At 43.2% G+C, this 7,661-nt stretch overlaps 1 pseudogene; it reads left to right on the forward strand.

Moving 5' to 3' along the window:
• The first annotated feature begins 5,765 nt into the window (after positions 1 to 5,765).
• Positions 5,766 to 7,271, forward strand: LOC136154476 (germ cell-less protein-like 1 pseudogene; annotated as a pseudogene).
• Positions 7,272 to 7,661: the final 390 nt, after the last annotated feature.

The raw sequence follows: 7,661 nt of genomic DNA on the forward strand, positions 1-7,661 counted from the left end.
ACTACTATGTCTAAAATAGACAAGCAACCAGATATGCTGTATAGCAAAGGAAATTATAGACATTATCTTGTAATAACCTATCATGGCATATAATCTGCAAAAATTATGAATCACTATGATCAACTGAAACTAATGTAATATCATAAATACTCTATTTCTATTTAAAATAATAGCAAATCTTATTAAACCAGTCGATCATAACATGAGAGAAGTTAGCTTCAAATACAGAAGAGAAAAAGGAAATCTAAATTGGCACCTGTGACTGTGTGCCCTTCGCACATCAAGGGAAATTAGAAAAAAGCTGGCTTGTTAAAATATTTTTTTGGGGGAGCTCTGCTCCTGCCTGAGAAACAAAAACATGTCTGGGAAAAAACCTGAAGTTAACACATCATGTCCTTGAGATACACAGTCCACTCTGTCTGGAACTCCAGCCATGAGCAAATTGGTAGAACTTCAAGCCAAGGGGAAAAAAGGGCAGAGACATTTTAAATTTCAAATGGAAAACTGTGAGGTCTCTGTCTGTCCAGACTTGTGTGTGTCTCAGTGTGTCTTTGTCCTTGGACAAAATTGCTAAAGGCCAGTTGGTCAGTGAGCTCTATTTATCTGGCCTAAGGAGAAGTAAGCACTTACAAATCAAACAGTTCTAAATTCAAGAAAACTCAACTAAATGAATTTCAGACTTGTATGAACTGGGAAATATTCACTATTGAATTGATTGATACCTGGTATTGATGTTTGTTTATTGATCTAATTAACATAGACATTGTGAAGATAGCAAATGTTATAGCTTTGGGTGATTTATATTTACCAGTCTACAAAATGATGATATAAAGTACAGTTCATGGTTGCTGAAAGAAAGTAGGACATTGTGTTTTTCAATAAAAAGGTATAAGGAATGAAATGACATTCTATTAAGATAAAAGGAAGTAAATCTGAACTTACAGGTGGCTGTTCTCTGAGTGGGCAAATAAAGTGATGAATAAAAAAATATAAAAAAGGTTTGTGGCAAATGAAAAAAGGTTTGTGGCAAATGAAAGAGAGTTTTGTGCGTGATTCAAGTTCTTAAGACGTTAAGCTGCCTTTGAAATCTTTTATTGTTACTTCGACTAAGTGAATAACTATTGTTTCACTGTGAATATAAGCTGGTACCAATCTGGAATTTGGTTTTCTCTTCCTGATAAAAGAACAAAGTTTTCTTGGAATGTGGCTTTTGATAACAGACTATGGCACACATAGACAAAGCTCATTCTGCTTCTACAAAAATTAACCCCTCATCAGGGCATTTTAAATGGATGAACAATGGCTGTAAACCAAATAGTTGGGGCTATGGGAAATCCAAGATGACTGCTTAGCTTTTCCTGGCTCCCTGACAAACCTCACTTTTATTTGATAACATAAACCCTTTCCTGGCTTCAGGGTTAATGTCTCACAATAGAAAAAAAAAAAAAAAAGGTTAAAATGTGTTTTCTACAATCTCCAGTGATTGGAGCACCCACTTTGCTGGACAGGTCGTACAGACATTGACAGAAAACTCCACGAACTTCTTGGAGACTGTGGCTTTCACTGGCATCCTCAGTTGTCAGGCAAGGATGGCAGAACAAAGGAATCGGTTACATGGGATTGAACAGACTGCTAAATATGATTGAAATTTTCATGACTTTTTGTCTGACATGTTACTGGCTTCTAATCTTTGTTTACAGATATAGAGAAGCTCTTTTCAAGTTACTGATGGTTCAAAACAATTTAGTGATTTACACCTGTGGGTAAAGTTATCACATTTTTCTCTCTGCCTCGTCGCTCCAGAAATTGGAGACACTCGGGTTCTGAACAGCCTTATCAGGTAAATAAAAAGACTGCCTCCCAACATATGCAGAAATCTCAAAGTATACTGAGAAGGTCTAAAAGAAAAATTCACCCAACTGATGTCAGGCCTAAGGCATCTATTAAGTTAGACTGAATATTAGGTTCTAGTTTTGTTCATTAAGATCTGTATTTAGTAAGACTGACTTCTAAGGCAGTTCCTTGTGGTTATGTTATAGTGCTAAGAAGTTTAATTAAGTAATTAAAAAGGACACTCTGAGTTTGTTTCTAAAGCTTCTCTCAGTAACCAGCCTTTGATTAAAGATCAGATGCTCCAGGATCTACAACCAGGAGATTCACAACAGGCTATAGTCACTTAGCAAACTAAACCAGATGACATGGATAGTCACTGGGCTATACCTAATAGAAGTTCTTGACTTAAGTTCTTACTGATGATTCTACTATAACTTCTAACTATATTGTTTTCTATACTGCCTGTTTCAAGAAGTGTCTCTCCGTACATTATCAAGGGTGTGACTGAGCCACTGATATAATGGTGTACAGTTCCATATGAAATTCATAATTATAATGGTGTGACTCTGTATATGAGAGGCAACAAGACGGAATATTTTCTTGGACCAAGAGACTAGTGAGACAGGTGTTGTCCAGAGACTTTTGTTACTCACAGGGCCTAGTCCAGTAATCAAACATTGAGTGGCCTCTCAGTGAAATCTTTGACAGAACTGGGAATGAACCTTCCCAGCACCATGGGACAAGATGGTAATGAAATGCCCCGCAAACCATGGTCAAACTCATGGCCATAAAAGGGCCCTGCTCTGGTAACTGGCACTTGCTATCTGCCTCTACAAAGATTAACTCATGGACACTACAGCTGCTGACCTTCAACATCCCCTGAAAGGAGTTCAGGGTGGAAATCAGAAGTTAGGCACTCGCTCTGTGCTCTGGAAAAATGGACACAACAGGCCTTTGGATAGTTAGATATTCTCAGGTAAAGATTTTCTTGAGCCCAAATTCTTGCATCTTCTCATACCTAGAAAACCGCTAAAATTGTTAATGGTGACAACTACTTTGGCTTATACATTAATACCACAGTAAGAAGCTAGGGCCTACCTGGACAAACTTTGACAACTGGCTACCTAAAGCACCTGTCTACATTGGGTTATAGACTCATTCACCTGAAAAGAAATTATAAGATTTATTTTGTCTGTTAAATGTCAGGTTTTCATTCTTTCAACTACTTCTAACTGGGTTTGTTATACCTACATTCAAAATGTACATGAACACGCCAGATGGTTCCATTCTTATAAATAGGGCAGCCCAAGTGTTGACTCTATCTAGACCAGGATCAAAGTTACTACCAAATGTAACCTGATTCTTACTCTTGCGTGGACTGCTAATTACAATAATTCATCTACTGATATTTGGTCTCTGCCTTTTAATCTACTTATCTAGTTTGTTCTTTCTAAAGGATACAATGGCTTCCCAGACAAAGTAACAGTGATGCAGAGATCCTGGTCACTCTTCAAAATGGACTCCCCTGATGTTCCACCATGGGCACAGATACAATCTTGGTTTACAAGCTCTCCTTTGTGAAAAACTATCTTGACTATAATCATTGTAATCATTCTGTTTTTTGCTGTTTGCTCCTTACACACGTTCCTGTGTATTTATTACTTGGGGCCCTTGGATCAGAAACCCTAAATAAAAGGGTAAGGAGAATATGTTGCTTCATCAACTTAGGGTCAGTGCCCCTCACCTGCAGGAAGCAGTTACTGACAGATTTCTCTGCCCCTTTCCCCTCAGCAACAATATTCTCCTAAAATAAGGGGGGAATGAGAGAGTTAACTTAGGCAGGTTGATAAGGAGTAAAAGCCTAAGGCCCCTTTAAGGAGGAGATAAACATTTTTTCTTTTTCACACTCTTTGCTTTAGATAGGTAGGCCTCGTAGGCAACAGTATCTCTTATTCAAGGACATGCCTTTTATTTATTTATTTATTTATTTTTTTTGAGCTTTGGATGTATGTTATGGGAAAAGGTCTGGGTAAAAACTTCCACAGCTGTAGCTCTGGGTTAACCTGTTCCTTCTGGCTAATCTCGTGCTGATGTCATCCCAGGATGTATGTTACAGGAAATGGTCTGGGAAAAATTCTCGCAGTCTTGAGGTATTTTGTATCTATTCTCAGCAGCTAGTTGAGAAGTGTATAAAGCCTTGCTTAAACTAGTGAGGTGGGTTCTCTCCTGCTCCCTTCTGATGTCTATGTCAGAAGTTTTTTCTGTCACTTTCACTTTAGATAAAATCTACACAGTGCTCCAAGTGACTGAGACTGTCTTTGGCTCTGGAGTTAAATCTTCTCCTTCAGAGACCATGAATCCAGCAGCACCGTTCACCATTTACCATAAGCTATCACAACTCTACAGTCAGTATTCATGTTTGTCTCATGCCAAGCACCACTGAACCTGGAGCATTATACAGACCTTCTTATCAACTCTCTATAGCCATCTAACAGAGAATATTTAAAATGTGATTTAAGGTTATCCTGGCCTATTCAAATTGTGTAAACATTCTACTTACATAATTTGAATAGGACAGAATCTTTGGGACCCCATGGACACTAGTCCGCAAGTCTCTGCTATTCATGGAATTTTCCAGGCATGAATACTGGAGTGGGTTGTCGTTTCCTCCTCCAGGAAGTCCTCCCAACCCAGGGATAGAACCCATGCCTCATGCATCTCTTGCATTGGCAGGTGGATTGTTTACCACTGGGAATGTTTGGGAAGCCCCAAACATTCTACTTAGGCAAGGTCAAATGACCTGAGAGGCTTACCATTTTCAAGGTTTTTTCCCTTGTATTGTACTTTCCTTGTCATTGAAAGGTCCAGACTCTCTCTACACCACATAATTTGTTTAGCATATAACACTTGTCAGTATTTAATATTATTAATTTCCTCAAAAATCGAAATCCATCTCATTCATTCCTCCTTTCTTTCACTGTTTAAGTTTGTTACATGCTTAGTTGGTGTCTGGGGCTGATAATCCAAAGCCTTTGCCTCAAACATTCAAAACTCTAGTGGTGAAACTAATATAATGAAATAATTGCAGCCTTATGGGGAGAAATGTTTGATTAAGGTCTGATGGGAGTACAGTTGAGAAAAGATGTATATCTGCTTTGGAAGTGTCAGAAACGGTAGACTTTTAGCCAGCTATCAGACAATGAGATATGTGCAAGAAATAGGGAAAGTGCCAGAGGGCTCAAGATGCACAAAAAGGTGGGGTAGGAAGAAACAAAAAACATCTAAAAGTTCCCAAAGGAACTTAAGATATTCCCCAAAGTTAAGGTTTGTGTACCTATGGAAAATGGAGACATGAGCCTCAAGAAGCTGATATGGACACACACAGTTTTAAATGGCTCTATGACTGGAAATGCTATTTAATAGCAAAAGTTAGAGACAAAAGCAAAGACTGGGCAAACACTGCCACTTTTATCACAGAAAATGTTTTCACAGCCTCAAATGATGGGATAACCTAAGAAAATAATTACAGAAATTAAGGTGCATAGAGGACAGAGCTTGAACCAAGATGTAATGATCCAAAAAAAGGAGTGATCACTAATTATTTCAAATGGGGAATAGGAAATTATGTTCTTAAAATTAATGGGGACAATTCATACACAAAGTCCTCTGTTCCACCATTATCCTATGAAGGGAGTCCCAGAGAAATCATCCCGGGAGGGAAAGATAGAGTGGAATTTCTGGTACAGAGTGCACTTATCCTGTGATAGGGAGTGGGAGGGGTAGGGGAAAGCCTAGTGGGTGTGGCTTTGCGTGGCGTCCGTGATGACGTCACAATCGTCAACCGTACCCAACAGCCCCTTCGGCTGCGTTAGTGCCAGAGGAAGCCGCGTCTGGTGAGGAAGCCTGCCCTTTGCGCGCCTGAGGTAAAAGCCATGGGAGCACTAAGTAGTCGGATGCTCTGGAACAGAGGGGGGCGTGCCCCAGAGGAGCCAGGTGCCCCTGAGGGGGAGGAGGAGGCTGAGGAGGTAGCAGTGGCAGCGATAGAGGAAGAGGAGGAGAGTGAAGAGGAGAGACCCAGCACTAGTCAAGGGTGCCACAAGCGGAAGACAGGCCCAGGAGGGCAGCTCGCAAAAGCGCCCCGCGGGAAGCGAGCAAAAGACAGTTCAGGGTCCGTTTATGAGACACGTTTTCTGAGAGGAGAAGGGAGTGACGTGCAGATCCGTGCCCTGGGGGAGGAGTGGAACCTGCACAAGGCCAACTTGTGCCAGTCGGGATACTTTGCGAGCATGTTTAGTGGTGCTTGGCGTGAGACAACCATGACTACTGTAGAGTTGCAGATGCCTGACGAGAACATTGATTGTGAGGCACTGCACGAGGCTTTAGGTTCCCTGTACCGAGACTCTGTGCTCATCCCACCGGGTCGAGTGGTCCCCGTGCTGGCCGCAGCCAGCATGCTGCAGCTGGACAGGCTGATTGAGCAGTGCGGAGACATCATGAAGGACACCATCAATGATCAGACCGTGTGCAGCTACTACTACGCTGCTGAGAGCTACGGACTCCAGCACATCAAGCCCATGTGTCTTCAGTGGCTGCTGGACAACCTGATGACCCAGCAGAGTGAGGAGTTATTGAGAGAAGTTAGCCTGGATCTCATGAAAGAGGTCATTGCCTCTTCAGAGCTCTTCGTGATGGAGGTAGAGATGGATGTGTACACCACGCTGAAAAAGTGGATGTTCCTGCAGCTGCAGCCGACATGGAGAGGCCCCCACAGAGACCTACTGCCAGACGCCGACTCGTGGTTTGCTGGGTCCAGGCAGGAGTCAGAGGGCACCCCTTTCCTGGAGACCGAGCAGGGCAGAGCCTTCGTGCCAGTGTTCCAGCAGCTGCGGCTTGCCTACATAATCTGCGACCTGCCATCAGCACGCGCCATCGACCAGGATTCGCTGATCCCTGCCGCGTGGCTGGCCCCAGTGTACAAAGAGCAGTGGCTTGCCCTCCTCCGGGCTGAGCAGAACAGAGACCTCGGGCCCATGGATGTCTGCGTGTCCGATCTCCAGAGGAACAGCATGCGGTGCGGGGGCCGGCTCTGCAGGGATGAGGAGTGCAGCTGGCGGTGGGCAGGCTTCAACTTCGGCTGGGACTTGGTGGTGTGCTATGCCAACCGGCGCATCATTTTCAAGCGCAGCGCGCTGAACCAGTCTTGCGGTCTTGGGGTCAGCTTGCTCTGGCAGAGAAAGGTCGCGTTCCGCCTGCGCCTGGTCTCCTTGGACAGGGCTGGAAGAGCCATTCTCCGGAGGGAGACAGAATACCAGGTACTTTCCCTGAGAAAGGATGAAGAGCTAGAGGTAATGAATCTGGAGAACGAAGATGTGGTTTTCCCCATATATGTGACCTGTAATTTCCTGTACCTCCCCAGAGAGGGGCGTTTTCCTGAATGAGGACCCCTGAAAATAAAAATCTCAGAGGGGCGAGCAGCTCTTTTCCTGGGGTCAGGGGCGACCAGCTTTGTCCAGATGGCCAGCTCCTTCTGCGGGACCAACCGGACTTGCCCACCTCTGGTGGCCCAGTTCTGTCAGTGTCTTTGTTGAACTTTAGCGCATGATATTTGAGATTGTTTACCTGAGCCTATGAAAAGGAGAAAATTTAAAGCCCCCCCCCCCCCAACACTTGTATAACTTATTTGTGCTGTTAAGGTGGCAACTTGGCCTCCTGGTTTACCATCCCTCAATGCCCCCTCCCATCATTTCTGCAAAGTCAAAGACCAGTTGACTTTAGAGAGAACCTGTGAACCTAGCTACTCTGCTACTGTTAGTGAAACTCTTTTAAAA

Source organism: Muntiacus reevesi, chromosome X (genome assembly GCF_963930625.1).
Source record: "Muntiacus reevesi chromosome X, mMunRee1.1, whole genome shotgun sequence".
NCBI classification, from domain to species: domain Eukaryota; kingdom Metazoa; phylum Chordata; class Mammalia; order Artiodactyla; family Cervidae; genus Muntiacus; species Muntiacus reevesi.